Raw genomic sequence first — 15826 nt, forward strand, 5'->3', positions numbered from 1 at the left:
GCAAACTATCTGAAGCAGAAAGTCTTGCAGTTCTTCATGAAAGACAGTTCCTGGTAAGGACTAGAGGGTCGCTTCAAGAACCAGCTAAAACTGACCCTGCAGCTTGAATGAAAGCCAAGGGATAACTGAGTTTGCGCAAGAACAGAAGGTTACTAGCGGTGATGAAGAGGAGTCACCTGCCTTCATCCCCATGACCCCCGACGACCACCACCAGGAGGCACTGTGCAAGCCCAGATGGGAGGAGTTTATGAAAATGACCCCTTGGGACTAATTTTAATACGAAGCGGGGATAGGTCATGCATACGTATAGGCGTATTGCAAAACTTCATGTATATGTAACACTTGGTTGTATAAATTCAAAGTGAGTTGCCGCGTCAGGCGTGCACGGTTTTGGTGGGACTACCCCCCTGTGCTGCCCAGCGCTGAATAAACATACCTACTTAACAATCTTACAGATTGTGGAGTCCGTTTTCTGCATGTCAGTGCAGCATAGTCCCTGTTGGGTGGGTACTCAGGTTGGTTTGGGGTGCCAAAGGGGACTCGCTGACTGATAGAGCGGCCGCTAGCGATCTTGGAGGTAGATCGAGTGAGTCCGAGGTAGCCTCTGCATCCCAGTGTCAGGAGCCAGGACGGACCTGCTGATGACCGGTATATGAGAAGCAGGAGAAGGGTAAGCAGGCCTCTTGCAATTTTGAAAGATACTTGCAGCTGTTGGAAGGTTGTCAACTGGAGCGATAATTGTATGATTTGAATGTCTGGAAATTTTATGTTAAGGATTTTTGTGTGTGTGTGATCTTCTATGTTGCGCGGTAAAAATTCTATGTTGTGTGTGGGACCTTCTATGGTGTAAATGCCTGTGTTGTGAAAGTGTGAGTGAGTCCCAAGAATCTGAGCAAAGCTGCGACTGTTTGTGTGGCGTGAGGTTGGTCCAGCTGCCCCTAGCCGCCCAGATTCTTCTGAGGTGGGCTAGAAAGCAAGGGGACTTTCCTCTTTACGAAGTTTCTTGTATGATTGTGTGACCACTATGAGTGTGTGGACGGCCACGAGAGTGTGAACACTGTGAGTACCTTTGTATGTCGGCACAAAGAGAATCATTCCTTCGGTGATTTGGACTTGAACCCTGGGAATATTTAAACGACGGAGGGCATTGGATACGAAGGGAAAATGAACAGTTTTATTTACAAGGAGCATATGTAACTCCCGCAGGTTGGCAAGTAGCCTTAGACTGGGAACAACCTGCTCTAAACATCTCTCAGAATCCCAGGGTCAGTGGACAAATAGGGGTAATTCCCTGCTTTGTGTGTGGACTTGTTACTAGACTATATAATGATTGACACCCGGCTTGGGTTTTGTTGAAGTGTAAATCCTGTGAAAGAAGGTAGTATTGTACATCTAGCAGACGGAAACCCGAGTGCCTGTGTGAGGGATTTCAGTGATGGTCAGTGTAGGGCCACTGTGGGAGATTACAAACTGCACACAGCTGTGAGAACACGACCTTGGAGAGGGGAGCTAGGAGGGTTGTTATTGAGCAGTATGTTGCTGCTATCCGGGAACCACTGTTAGCCAGCAGGGCACATACTTGGCAGGCCTTGCTGCATGCGCTGGCCACGCATGCATCAACACCTGGTCAGTACTCTTCCACTGAATCTGCTGAGGGTATAAACAGAGGCGGCTCAGAGTGGAGGGAGAGAGAAAGGACCTAGAGCACACTCTACGAACAACAGGGGACGCCCTGAGGGTGCTGCGCCTACCTCCCTTCTCTGCTCTGACCCCACTGATCATCCTGCTCAGCGGTGTCTCTGGCTTAGTTGGGTTGGTAAGACTCTCACAAAGGGAAAACAATACGCTGGTAACTGCTTATGCTAGGAACTGTAACTGCTTATGTTGGTAACTGCTTATGCAAGGCTATAATAGAGAAATAAATACTGTTGTGCTTTTGAATATCATATGTTGGGTGAACTTTGTGCATAGGAATCCTACGAACCAGCTACATAAATTGGCGACGAGGATGGGATTCCTGTAGCACAAACGACCCAAGGAGTGGGAAGTAAGGAGTGAGTGGACGGGGATTGGTCAGTGGGGTGCATGCTGTGCCAAGAGTGCGTTGTCCCAGGAGTAAGGAGTCAGTGGACGGGGCTTGGTCAGTGGGGTGCATGCTGTCCAAGAGTGTGCTGTCCCATGTGGGTGGGGGCCAAGGAGCCCTCAGTCTTTGGAGCTTTAACTCATCGTGATAGAGGTGGCGTGTTTGTATGTGTGTCCTTTGTGTCAAGGGTGTCATATTTTTGTTACTGTTTGGTGTTGTTGATGTGGACGTAAGCTTATTCCAGCTGATTTATATTTGTACTATAGCTTAGTGTTTTTGTGTATGCGGTGTCGCAGGTCGACCCCATCAGAACAAGTGATACATCCAGGTTGGTATTGTTGCCATGCAAGGCGCAGCGTTAAGTTATAAGATGTTTAAGTGGAAACGGATAGGCAGTGCAAACAGACGAATTAACGGATTATAGTCCGGAGGAAATTCAAAGTTTCCTAGACAGGTATAGGCAATCTGTGTGTGTGTGTATAAGCATGAAGTAAATGGTATGGAATAAGGGATGGATACTGTCTTGATTTCAGCAGGGATGGAGTTAATTTTCCTCTCAGTAGCTTTGGTTTTTGTATATGAAGAATGTTGATAAAAACACTCTGATGATCAGGGTTGTTGTTAATGAGACCAAGGACACTGTCTGGCTTTCCAAGCCTCGTTAACGTGCAGGTTCAGGAAGCTGGGCCAAAGACAGAGAGAGTATTGGTTATTTGGACATCGGGTGTGAGAAATTGTACATTTTTCATTTTGTATATATTAATGTTCTTATATTTTGTTATTATTGTAGGTTTCCTCTTAGTAAGCTGCAGCATAAAGTGACATGTGATTAACTGACTGTAACTCCCATTCCCTCTTCCGACCCCCCAACCCTGTCCTGCTCGGGGCGGGGGTGGGAAAGGAGGTAGAGATGGTATTAAGCCCGGGAAGAGGGAGGGGTGGGAGGAAGTTATCTTGTTCTCTTTCTCATTATCCTGCTTTGGTTTTAGTAATAAATGAATAAGTTTCCCCAGGTCAAGTCTGTTTTGCCCATCACAGTAGGTTTAAGGATCTCTCCTTATTCTTGTCTCAAACCTCAGGCCTTTTTTCTTATGTGCCCGGTGAGTGGTGGTGCTTATGCAAGGCTATAATAGAGCAATAATTACTGTTGTGCTTTTAAATATCATATGTTGGGTGATCTTTGTGCATAGGAATCCTACGAACCGGCTACAGTGCCCTAAGTGCTATTCCCAAATTCCACACTTTTATGATTGGAAAAGATCCCACCAAGAATCTGAAATAGTGAAGTTGGTGTGTGGAAAGAAAAATTTAATCCCAGAAATTTGGGACGTGTGGGAGGAAAACTGGGAGAAAATTACAGGGGTTCTCAAGAAGCGATTTGCATGGAAGCTTACCAAAAGAACAACAACAAGTAGAATTTTTGGTAGATCCAGGGGCAACATACTCGGTTTTGAATCGAGCCTTGATGCCCCTGGGAAATGATTATGTCATGGTAAAAGGAGCGACTGGCCAAAGTGAAAAGGCATATTTTTGTAAGCCTCTAGAATATAAATTGGGAAAACAATGGGGCATCCACAAATATTTATATATGCACAACTCCCTGAAAGCACTTTTGGGGAAAGATTAGTATGAGAAATCAACACTGTCATCTTTTGGCCTAATGCCAATTTACGTGCTTCTTGGATATGTAGCACCAGTGCTGCTATCGCCCTTAGGCAGCTAGGCCAACCTTTACTTACTTCATCAAGTTGTTTGGAGAAGTACGCCACTCCCTTCTATACGGCCCCAAGTTTTGGGCTAGGATTCCCAGGGCTATTCCCTGCTTCTCGTGAGAGAACAGCCAGAATGGCTTAGTAGTATCTGGTAACCCCAAGGCAGGGGCATCCATTAGCTTCCTTTTCAGTTGCTGGAATGCTTTTTCTGCCTCTCCTCATTCCAGGTGAGGTCTTTTGGATTAGATTTCAACAGTTCATAGAGTGGCCTTACCAAGAGTCCATAGTTATATATCCATAGGCGACACCATCCCGTCATTCCTAAGAACGTGTGGAGTTCTCTAGCTGTCTGTGGTCGAGGAGTCTGACAGATGGCCTCCTTTCTTGCTGTTCCTAGGGTCCTTTGGCCAGCAGTTATCTTGTATCCGAGGTAAGTCACCTGCCGCTGAGCCACTTGTGCTTTCTGTGGAGAGACTCGATAGCCATTAAGTCCAAGGAAATTTAGCAGACTGACTGTCCATATTATACATAGTTCTTTCGTCTCAGTGGCTATCAATAGATCATCTACATACTGTAATATTACTCCATTTCCATGTGGTTGCTCCCACTGTTCCAAGTCTCTGGCTAATTGGTTTCTGAAAAGAGTGGGGCTATTCTTAAACCCCTGTGGTAACACAGTCCATGTTAATTGTGTCCTTCTTCCAGAATCGGGGTTTTCCCATTCAAATGCAAACAGCAACTGGCTCTCTGGGCTGAAGGGTAGGCAAAAGAAGGCATCTTTCAGGTCCAATACGGTAAACCAGGCCAATTCAAGTGCCAATTTAGTTAATAATGTGTATGGGTTTGCTACGACAGGATGCAGATCTTCAACAATTCTATTAATAGCTCTGAGATCTTGTACTATTCGGTAACTACCATCCGACTTTTTGACTGGTAGAATGGGAGTGTTATATTCGGACTCACACTCTGTTAAAAGCCCATGTTTGATAAACCGGCTGATTATTGGTTGGATTCCTTCCCTATCCTCTGTCCTGAGGGAATGTTGCCTGATTCTTACAGGCCACGCCCCTGGTTTGAGTCTGACTACTACTGGGGAGGCATTTTTCTCTTTTCCTGGTATTTCTGCGGCCCATACCCCCGGATATACTTGGTTCTGGACTTCCTCAGGTATTCCTGAGCTAACAGGAATATCCATATCTATGAGGGCCAGACTCAAAAGTTCAATTAGCTGGTCATCTCCCACTCGGAGTTCCACTTTTCCTGTTTCAAATTTTATTTCCGCCTTTAGTTGTTCCAATAGGTCTCGCCCTAATAGGGGTTTTGGCGAGTTAGGCATATATAAGAATTTGTGTATTCCCAATTTAAATTTAAGAGGTTTCAAAAAGTACGCCTTCTCACTTTGGCCAGTAGCTCCCCTTACCATTACAAAGTCATCATCCATAGGTGTTAAAGCTTGGTTTAAAACTGAAAATGTTGCCCCAGTATCAACTAGAAATTCTATGTTCTGTTATTGTTTCCCTAGCTTCAATATAACCAGTGGATCTGCTAGGGTAGATTCCCCAGGTCCCTGTCAATCTTCTTTGATGTGGGCCTGTATCCTTCCTTTCCCTTTTCTCTTTGGACATTCACTTTTCCAATGTCCCCTTTGTTTACACCACGCACACTGGTCCTTTTCCAAAGGTCTCCCGGGTCCCACACCTCTAGATCCCTTACTCTCTTGTACTGCCACTACCAGCGTCCGTTTATCCTTCCTCCAATCCTCCTCTTCTCTATTGCTAAACACTCTCCAGGCTTCATCTAATAGATTCTCCAAATTTCTGCTCTCTGTCGGTCTTAATTTCTGCAACTTCCTCTGAATATCACTTGCTGACTGTGCTATAAATAGAGGCTCCTACTGGTGGTTTATAATGCTCTGGCAGGTCTTCCATCCTTCGACCCCTTATTTTCCCCAACTTTGTACATCTCTGCCATATGCTGAATGCTGAGCAACACCTCTTCATCTGTCCTTTCCCCTCTTTATTATTTTCCTTTTCCAAAGCCATCACCATTGGGTCCTGTGGGGGTGCTAATCCACAGTCCGTTTGATATTTGGGATGATTTCGGAGGGTGAAAAACATGTCCACATACGAAACCTCATCCCATTTCCCTTCTCTCCTCAAAAACAACATCAGTTACAACAAGGTATTACAATTCAATTCTCTGTTAAAGGGCCATTTCTCCTTATCATCCACCTCTCCAAGGTTCCCATGGATGTCATCCCTCCCCTCCAGCATGTCAACAGCACCACACAGCTCGGTGTCATCAGCAAACTTGCTGAGGGTGCACTCTATCCCACTGTCCAAGTCACCAACAAAGATGTTGAATAGGGCCTGTCCCAATACCATCCCCTGAGGAATGCCACTTGTCACTGTTCTCCACCTGGATGTTGAGCTGTTGACCTCTGCTCTCTGAGTGCGGCCATCCAGTGAATTCCTTATCCACCAAGTGGTATATCAGATCCATGCCTCTCCAGTTTAGAGAGAAGGATGTTGTGCAAGGCATTTAACACTGTCTCGCACAAGTCCAGGTAGATTATGTCAGCTGGTTGTCCCTTGTCCGCCGATGCTGTAACCCCATCATAGAAGGCCAACAAATTGGTCAGGCACGATCTGCCCTTGGTGAAGCCATGTTGGCTGTCACCAACCACCTCCTTGCTCTCCATGTGCCTTAGCATGGTTTCCAGGAGAATCTGCTCCATGACCCAGCCAGGCACAGAGGTGAGGCTGATCGACCTGTAGTTGCCCGGGTCGTCCTTGTTTCCCTTTTTAAAAATGGGGGCTATGTTACTCTTCCAGTCACCAGGAACTTCACCAGAATGCAAGAACTTCTCAAATATGATGGCCAGCGGCTTGGCAACTTCCTCTGCCAGTTCCCTCAGGACCCGCGGATGCATCTCATCAGGTCCCATGGACTTTGTGTACCTTTAGGTTCCTTAGATGTTCCCGAACCTGCTCTTCGGCTACACTGGATGGTTCCTTGTTCTCCCAGTCCCTGCTTTTGCCTTTTGCAACTTGAATGACATGACTGGATGAGCCCTTATCGGTGAAGAGTGAGGCAAAGTCATTGAGCACCTCGGCCTTCTCCATGTCCCAGGTAACCAGGTCACCAGTTCCTTCTGAGAGGGCCTACATTCTTCCTGGACCTCCTTTTGTCCCTCATGTATCTATAGAAGCTGTTCTTGTTGGTCTTGACATCTCTTGTCATATTCAGTTCTGTCAGGGCTTTAGTCTCCCTTGCCTGATCCCTGGCTGCTTATGCAGCCTCCCAGGCTACCTGTCCTTGCTTCCACCCTCTGTAGGCTTCCTTCTTTATTTTCACTTGATCCAGGAGCTCCTTGTTCATCCATGCAGACCTCCTGGCATTTTTGCCCAACTTGCTCTTCTTCAGGATGCATCGCTCCTGAGCTTGGAGGAGGTAATAACTGAATATCCTCTAACTTTCCTGGGCCCCTCTTCCCTCCAGGGCCACCTCCCATGGTACTCTGCCAAGCAGATCCCTGAAGAGGCCAAAGTCTGCCCTCCTGAAGTTCAGGACAGATGGCTTGCTGTGCAGCCTCCTCACTGCCCTAAGTATCTTCAGCTCCACCATCTCATGGTTACTGCAGCCAAGGCTGCCCTTGAGTTTCATATTCCCCACCAGCCCCTCCCTGTTGGTGAGAAAAAGGTCCAGCATGGCACTCGTACTCATTGGTATAGATTACCTCAGGAGTGAGTATTTCAAAGACCCAAAAGGGCACCGGTGGGCTTTTGGTATAGCCACTGTGAAGACAGAGGAAATTATACAGCTGTCTACCTTGCCCAGTCTCTCAAAGGACCCTTCCGTTGTGGGGAAGCCAAGGGTCAAAGAACAACAGGTACCAATCGCTACCACCATGGTGCACCGGTGGCAGTATTGCACCAACTGAGACTCCCTAATCCCTATCCATAAGCTGATTGCTCAACTGGAGAGCCAGGGAGTGATCAGCAAGACTTGCTCACGCTTTAACAGTCCCATATGGCCAGTGAGAAAATCAAGTGGAGAGTGGAGATTAACAGTGGATTATCATGGCCTGAATGAAGGTACGCCACCACTGAGTGCTGCTGCATTGGACATGCTGGAACTTCAGTATGAACTGGAGTCAAAGGCAGCCAAGTGGTATGCCATCACTGATATCATTAATGCGTTCTTCTCCATCCCTTTGGCAGCAGAATGCAGGCCACAGTTTGCTTTCACTTGGAGGGGCATCCAGTACACCTGGAATCGATTGCCCCAGGGGTGGAAACACAGCCCCACCATTTGCCATGGGCTGAGCCAGTCTGTAGTGGAAAAGGGTGGAGCTCTGGAACACCTGCAGTACATTGATGACATAATTGTATGGGGCACTAGAGCAACAGAAGTTTTTTAAAAATGGGAGAAAATAATTAAAATCCTCTGGAAAGTTGAGTTTGCCATAAATGTAACACAAGCTTTCCTGGGCATTGTGGGTTTCTGGAGAATGCATATTCCAAATTACAGTATGGTTGTAAGCCCTCTCTGTGAAGTGACCCGAAAGAAGAACGATTTTAAATGGAGGCCTGAGCAATAACAAGCCTTTGAACAAATTAAACAGGAGATTGTTCATGCAGTAGCCCTTGGGGTAGTCTGGACAGGACAAGAGGTAAAAAATATGCTCTGCAGCGCAGCCGGGGAGAACGGCCCTACCTGGAGTCTTTGGCAGAGAACACCAGGGGAAACTTGAGGTCAACCCCTTGGGTTTTGGAGCTAAGGATATAGAGGGTCTGAGGCCCACTATACTCCAACTGAAAAAGAGATACTAGCAGCATATGAAGGAGATTGAGCTGCTTTGGAAGTGATTGGTACTGAAGCACAGCTTCTCCTGGCACCCTAACTGCCAGTGCTGGGCTGTTCAAAGGGAACAGTTCAAAGTGCTAGCCAGTTCAAAGGGAAAATCCCCTCTACGCATCATGCAACTGATGCTACGTGGAGTAAACGGGTCGCATTGATCCCACAGCAGACTCGAACAGGAAACCCCAATCGCCCAGGAAACTTAGAAGTAATCACAGATTGGTCAGAAGGCAAAGATTTTGGAATGCCACCAGAGGAATAGGTGATGCCTGCTGAAGAGTCCCTGCCACACAGTAATCTACCAGAAAATGAGAGGCCATATGCCCTGTTCACTGATGGATCCTGTTATATTGTAGGAAAACATGGAAGGTGGAAAGCTGCTGTGTGGAGTCCTACAAGACGAGTAGCAGAAGCCACTGAAGGCCAAGGTGAATCAAGTCAGTTTGCGGAGGTGAAAGCCATTCAGCTTGACTTGGGGAAAACTATTTGTTACAAAAACGATAGCAAGATAATGAGAAAGAGAAAAAGACAACTTCTCCCCACCCCTCCCTCTTCCCAGGCTTAACATTGTCTCTACCACCTTCCCTGCCCCGAGCAGCACAGGGGGGAAGAGGGAATGGGGGTTATAATCACTTCATAGCTTATTGTGTTATGCTGCTCCTTCCTCCTCAGGGGAAGAACTCCTCACCTTGTTCCCCTGCTCCATTGTGGGATCCCTCCCATGACATACAGTCTTTCGTGAACTGCTCTGGTGTGGGTTGTTTTTCCATGGTTTGCAGTCCCTCAGGAACAGCTGCCCCAGCACAGGCCCTCCATGGGCCACAGCCTCCTTCAGGCATCCACCTCCCCCAGTGTGGGGTCCTCCACGGGCTGCAGGTGGATCTCTGCTCCTCCATGGACTCCATGGGCTGCAGGGGGACAACCTGCTCCACCATGGTCATCACCACAGGCTGCAGGGGAATCTTGGCCAGGAGCCACATTACTCCTCCCCCTCCTTCTTCACTGACCTTGGCATCTGCAGCTGTTTCTCACAACAGGTAGGCAGATGCCTCTCAGGATCTCTTCACATCATCCATCTCATCTCCTCTCCACTTCTTGCAGCCGGGCTGGGCCGAGTCGGGCCCAGTCGGCCTCCTGGCGAGAGGCCAGAGGGTGAGGCCTGCAAGGCCCATGAGGCCTGCGCCTCCCCCTCTGCACCTCTGCCCCCGCTCAGCTTCTTCACATCTTCTCTTCTCTCTTTTTTTCCTGTTTTCCCCTTCTTAAATACGTTATCGCAGAGGCGTTATCACGGAACATTCTGCTACCAATTGGCTCAGCCTTGGCCAGCAGCAGGTCCGCCCTAGGCCCGGCCGAGTCCACTGAACAAAGGGGAGCGACTTCTAGCAGTTTCCTACAGAAGCTACCACCGTAGCGCCCTCCTTCACTAAATAAGAACAGAACAACCGTGAAGACAGGCGAGACACTGTCTGGATCTGGGACCATAGGGACGCCTTGGATCCATCGTGGTAGCTATAATCCTCTTTCCTCTCTTCACTTTTCTTTCCTTTCCACTCCCTTTTATCTATCGCATGCCACTTTACGGGCAAAATAATAAAGTTTGTACTGTTTGATTGAGACTAACCTCTTTGGTATGTTCACCTTCATTTTACACTTTGAGATTGCAGTAGAAGAACCATCACGAGTCCTGAGTGGATCATGACAGTGGGTGACCTGGTTACCCGGGACATGGAGAAGGCTGAGGTGCTTAATGACTTTTTTGCCTCAGTGTTTACTGGTAAGGGTTCTAGTCACGTCACCCAAGTTGCAGAAGGCAAAAGCAGGGACTCACGGAATGAGGAATTTCCCACTGTAGCAAAAGAGCAGGTTCAGGAACATCTAAGGAACCTGAAGGTGCACAAGTCCATGGGACCCGATGAGATGCATCCACGGGTCCTGAGGGAACTGGCAGATGAAGCTGCCAAGCTGCTAGCCATCGTATTTGAGAAGTTGTGGCAGTCGGGTGAGGTTCCCGATGACTGGAAGAGGGGAAACCTAACCCCCATTTTTAAAAAGGGGAACAAAGAAGACCCGGGTAACGACAGGCCGGTCAGCCTCACCTCTGTGCCTGGCAAGGTCATGGAGCAGATCCTTCTGGAAACCATGCTAAGGCACATGGAGATCAAGGAGGTGGTTGGTGACAGCCAACAAGGCTTCACCAAGGGCAAATAGTGCCTGCCAAATTTGGTGGCTTTCTATAATGTGGTTACAGCATCGGTGGACAAGGGACGAGCAACTGACGTCATCTACCTGGACTTGTGCAAGGCATTTGACACTGTCCTGCACAACGTCCTTCTCCCTAAACTAGAGAGGCATGGGTTTGATGGACGGATCACTCGGTGGATAAGGAATTTGCTGGATGGCCCCACTCAGAGAGTGGTGGTCAATGGCTCAATGTCCAAGTGGAGACCGGTCACGAGTGGCGTCCTTCAGGGGTCAGTGTTGGGACCGGCCCTGTTCAACATCTTTTTCAGTGACATGGACAGTGGGAGAGAGTGCACCCTCAGCAAGTTCGTCGATGACACCAAGCTGTATGGTGCCGTCGACAAGCTGGAAGGGAGGGATGCCATCCAGAGGGACCTTGACAGGCTGGAGAGGTGGGCCCATGCAAACCTCATGAAGTTCAACCAGGCCAAGTGCAAAGTCCTGCATGTGGGTCGCAGCAATCCCAGGCACAAATACAGGCTGGATGGAGAATGGATCGAGAGCAGCCCTGAGGAGAAGGACTTGGGAGTGATGGTGGACAAGAAGCTCAACATGAGCTGGCAATGCACGCTTGCAGCCCAGAAAGCCACCTGCATCTTGGACTGCATCAAGAGGAGCGTGGCCAGCAGGTTGAGGGAGGGGATTCTCCCCCTCTACTCTGCTCTGATGAGACCCCACCTGGAGTACTGCATTCAGCTCTGGAGCCCCCAACATAAGAAGGATGTGAACCTGTTGGAGAAGGTCCAGAGGAGGGCCACAAAGATGATCAGAGGGCTGGAGCACCTCTCCTATGAGGCCAGGCTGAGAGAGTTGGGGCTGTTCAGCCTGGAGAAGAGGAGGCTCCGGGGAGACCTTCTAGCAGCCTTCCAGTGCCTCAAGGGGGCCTACAGGAAAGATGGGGGAGAGGCTGTTCAGTAGGGTCTGTTGTGACAGGACTAGGGGTAATGGTTTTAAAATAGAGGGAGGCAGATTTAGCTTAGATATTAGGAAAAAATTTTTTTACACTGTGGGTGATAGAACGCTGAAACAGGTTGCCCAGAGAGGTGGTGGATGCCCCATCCCTGGAAACATTCAAGGCCAGGTTGGATGGGGCTCTGAGAAACCTGATCTAGTTGGGGATGTCCCTGCTCCTTGCAGAGAGGTTGGACTAGATGACCTTTAAAGGTCCCTTCCAACCCTAACAATTCTATGATTCTATGAACAGGATTCAAATTCCTTCTTACTGCATAAGGGTTTAGCAGTGGCTGAGAAGGTATTGGTTTTTTTTGTCGCAGGAAACACCTGTACAGTTATATTCTCTGTGGGTTTTTTGGTAGGATATTAATACACTTCCAAAAGTAGGTTGTTAGGGATAGTTATTCACTGAACTATATCTGGCACCTACCAAGTTTCATCTGACTAATTTTTCTCACATTTTTTTTTCTCCTGGAATGCTGCTTGCTGAAAAAGGAAGGAATTATCCACGTTGTCAGAAATATTAGTGTACTGTCTACAGCAAGGCCCCAAAATTGAAATCTAATATAATCCCAAGAGGAGAAGGCAAGTATTTTTCTTTCTGAACAGTGATCCAGTCAGAGCCACACCATTCCAGTTTTAGGAAGTCATATAACTGATTTTCCAGCATTTCTCTGGAAGGATATTTTTATTTTCACTCAGATATACCAGAGTGTTTTGATTTTTTCCACGTTGAACTGATCTGTTCACCTTTCTTTCTCCCAGACAGAAAATATATTTTTGAATAATCAAGCCCCCAAAACAATACTTTAAATGCAATGAGGACAAATACATCTTAAGTGCCCTCATGGAAATTGTGTTTCCATAAACAAAACTAATTCCATCCGAGGAATGCATGAAGAGCATATAGCTGCAAGCACAGTAATATTCTTTAAATAGCACTGGAAAATGTAACTGCAATGTGTTATATGATTTCAAGTCACAAACTGTTCTTCAAAGTATGCAGCTTTTAACATGAGGAGACCACTATACACTCACAAAACAGTGAGTACTTGTGAGCATGAATGCATTTCTAAGAAGAACAGAATCAAAGTCAACAGCAGGATGTTTTTTTCAAAATTAATTCTTTAACATTTTCCTCACATCCCTCATGAACAATGTCCTTGTTAATCAGATCCTAGTTTGCCGTAATAAGTTGTTAAAGAATGTCCAAAAGATGGCAGCACCGACATGTTTTCATTAAAAGTCTATGCACTTGCATTATGAGTCCATCCTCAGAAATACAACAGGTTTTGCAAGTGTTAAAACTTTGGAAAAACAATTCCTGATGTCTAACGGCTGTTAAAAAAATATTGTCTGAGAAGATGATCAGTAATTACAATTGGTTAATTAATTTTGGTTCATAATAAGTTAAAAAGCCAGGCCGATACTATTTTATTAATCCTGTGGACATTAATGCAAAAAAAAAAAAGTGTATGAACACAAGACTGTATATGCAGCAATGCTACAAAAGAGAGAAAGGAAGAAAGAAATAGCCTTTATACATCTTTCACACAAGCGTAATGTGTTAATTCTTTTAAATCTTGTTATAATGGCACACAACACACACACACACACAGAAATTGCTGTATCAGGTCAGTATGATATCTTTTTTAACAACTACTTTCAAAGGAAGATGGATAGATTAAAGTAGTAAGCGTGTCTAGTGCAGTACTTGACCACATATCATTACATGGAAGTTAACATGCCAAGTTACATGACAGCTCATATCTCTGTATTTTTATCGCATCTATTGCCATGGAATGTAAATCAATGAGACAAATGTATACATGTTAATTAATTATGCAAAGCTCTTGACATCAATCATATCTCATCATAATGAGTTGCAGAACTTTAGCACATCCTGTGATGGAAACAGATTTATGTATGATGTCTTTAATGGTTCTAAGTCTTTTTTTTTTTTTGCACTGTTTTAAAGTGTACAGTATTGTGCACATCTTTGTACCTTTTGTTATTCTGGACACTAGCTGTGTCTCTTCTTCCTGAACTAAAGACTACTAAAATATCTGTCTTTACTCATTTTGAAGCCTTTTCCATAGTTCTAACCAATTTTGCAGCTTTTCTCAAGCCCCTTGTATACTTTTTACTAATCCTAATGGACACATGCCTTAATTCCAAAGCTTTATGATCACTTAAGGAATATTGGTGACCAAGGGCAAATAGAATGTCCTCCAGTTATCTTTTAACAGATAGTGGCCATGAACCAAAGCCTGGTAAGTATCTGAACTGAAGAGAGGTTAAAGGATAAATTGGCTTAGTTATGAATGCAGAGGATTACCTTTCATTAAAATTCAAAAGGAAATAAATAAACAAAAAATGTAAGCCCCAGTATATCATGTAGTTCCTAGAAGAATAAATATTAATGATACTACTACATTTTAGTTTAATGGAATAGAGCAATGTGAGATCAAAGTTAAGAAGTTCTCACAACAAAATTATATACAAATCACTTCGAGATTATATAGAACCGTTCTATTTGCTTATTTTCCAAGTAAAAAAAAAGACAACTTTACATCGATAAATGCCTGAATGCATGTAAACAAGCAATTTAGGGAAAATACTGGGTAAAACAGTACTTACTTTCTAAGTTCTTAATGGGGTTTGAACATTTTCATTGAAGATATAATAGGATAAAGGCACCACAACTCTTTTGCAGGGTAAGAAACAAGAAGTGCAATTTCTGTACCCACCAAATATGCCAATTTCCAACAACTCTTTTTTATTAAAACTTTGTGCATCTTCTGCTATCCAGAGCAAATCTAAATTCTTTATAACCACCATTCACTTGTAGTATCTTTCTTCTTTTCACAGATATTTCACATTATACAAAATGCCTGTCTAAAAAGTCAGTTACCTATGTACAGTGTAAAGTTTTCTTATGTAGTGCCATCTCCTAAGAACAAAATCTAATCTAGCCTAATCACCTGGTCTGTCCTCCCACTTCAACAGCCTTTTCTAGCAGAGTCCTGAAAATCTCCGAAGATAGAAATTCCACAGCTTCCCTGAGCAGCCTGTCCTAGTGCTGCACTGCTTTCTAGTGAAGAACTATCAAATATAACAGATTTATTATGTTGTGTCATCTCCCAAGAACAAAATCTAATTTTAAGTATGCTATATTATTTCTCAATACTTTTAACCTCCTTATCAGTTTTAGTGCAAAAAAAACCAGGTGAATGCACTTGTTGCAGTGGAAGTGGATGGTAACAGGTAGCCACAATACAAACAAAACCCCATAGTTGTTAGTAAAATATACTATAATCCTTATTGCTACTTTCCCATATTTAATTTCTATATTATAATTTAAGCATTTCTATGATTGAAGGAAGGTCTTTCCACTTGACCTTTTCATACAACTTCCAAAAGACGAAAACTGAGTATTGGAGAACTGAGAGGTATCTCTGAACAAAGTTCCTACTAACTCATTGGGGTTTTTTAATTACTAAGTGTTGTGGTTTTATTTAGTGAGGGGGGGCCTAAGGTGGTAGCTTCTGTAGGAAACTGCTAGAAGTCACTCCCTTTTGTTCAGTGGACTCGGCTGGGCCTAGGGCGGACCCGCTGCTGGCCAAGGCCGAGCCGATTGGTAGCAGAATGTTCTGTGATAACGCCTCTGCGATAACGTATTTAAGTAGGGGAAAACAGGAAAAAAAAGAAGAGAAGATAGAAGATGTGAAGAAGCTGAGCGGGGGCAGAGGCGCAGAGGGGGAGGCGCAGGCCTCATGGGCCTTGCAGGCCTCACCCTCTGGCCTCTCGCCAGGCGGCCGACTGGGCCCGACTCGGCCCAGCCCGGCTGCAAGAAGTGGAGAGGAGATGAGCTGGATGATGTGAAGAGATTCTGAGAGGCGTCTGCCAGCCTGTTGTGAAGAATTTTTCTTGTGAGAGGAACAGCTGCAGATGCCAAGGTCAGTGAAGAAGG

General features: G+C 45.6%; 1 long non-coding RNA gene across 1 annotated transcript in view; it reads left to right on the forward strand.

Annotated features, from left to right (window-relative positions):
• Positions 1–15826, forward strand: part of LOC147596813 (uncharacterized) — a 73854-nt gene that overhangs the window by 26398 nt on the left and 31630 nt on the right. The window lies entirely within an intron of this gene.

Source organism: Chlamydotis macqueenii, chromosome W (assembly GCF_036417535.1).
Source record: "Chlamydotis macqueenii isolate bChlMac1 chromosome W, bChlMac1.mat, whole genome shotgun sequence".
In the NCBI taxonomy this organism is placed as follows: Eukaryota; Metazoa; Chordata; class Aves; order Otidiformes; family Otididae; genus Chlamydotis; species Chlamydotis macqueenii.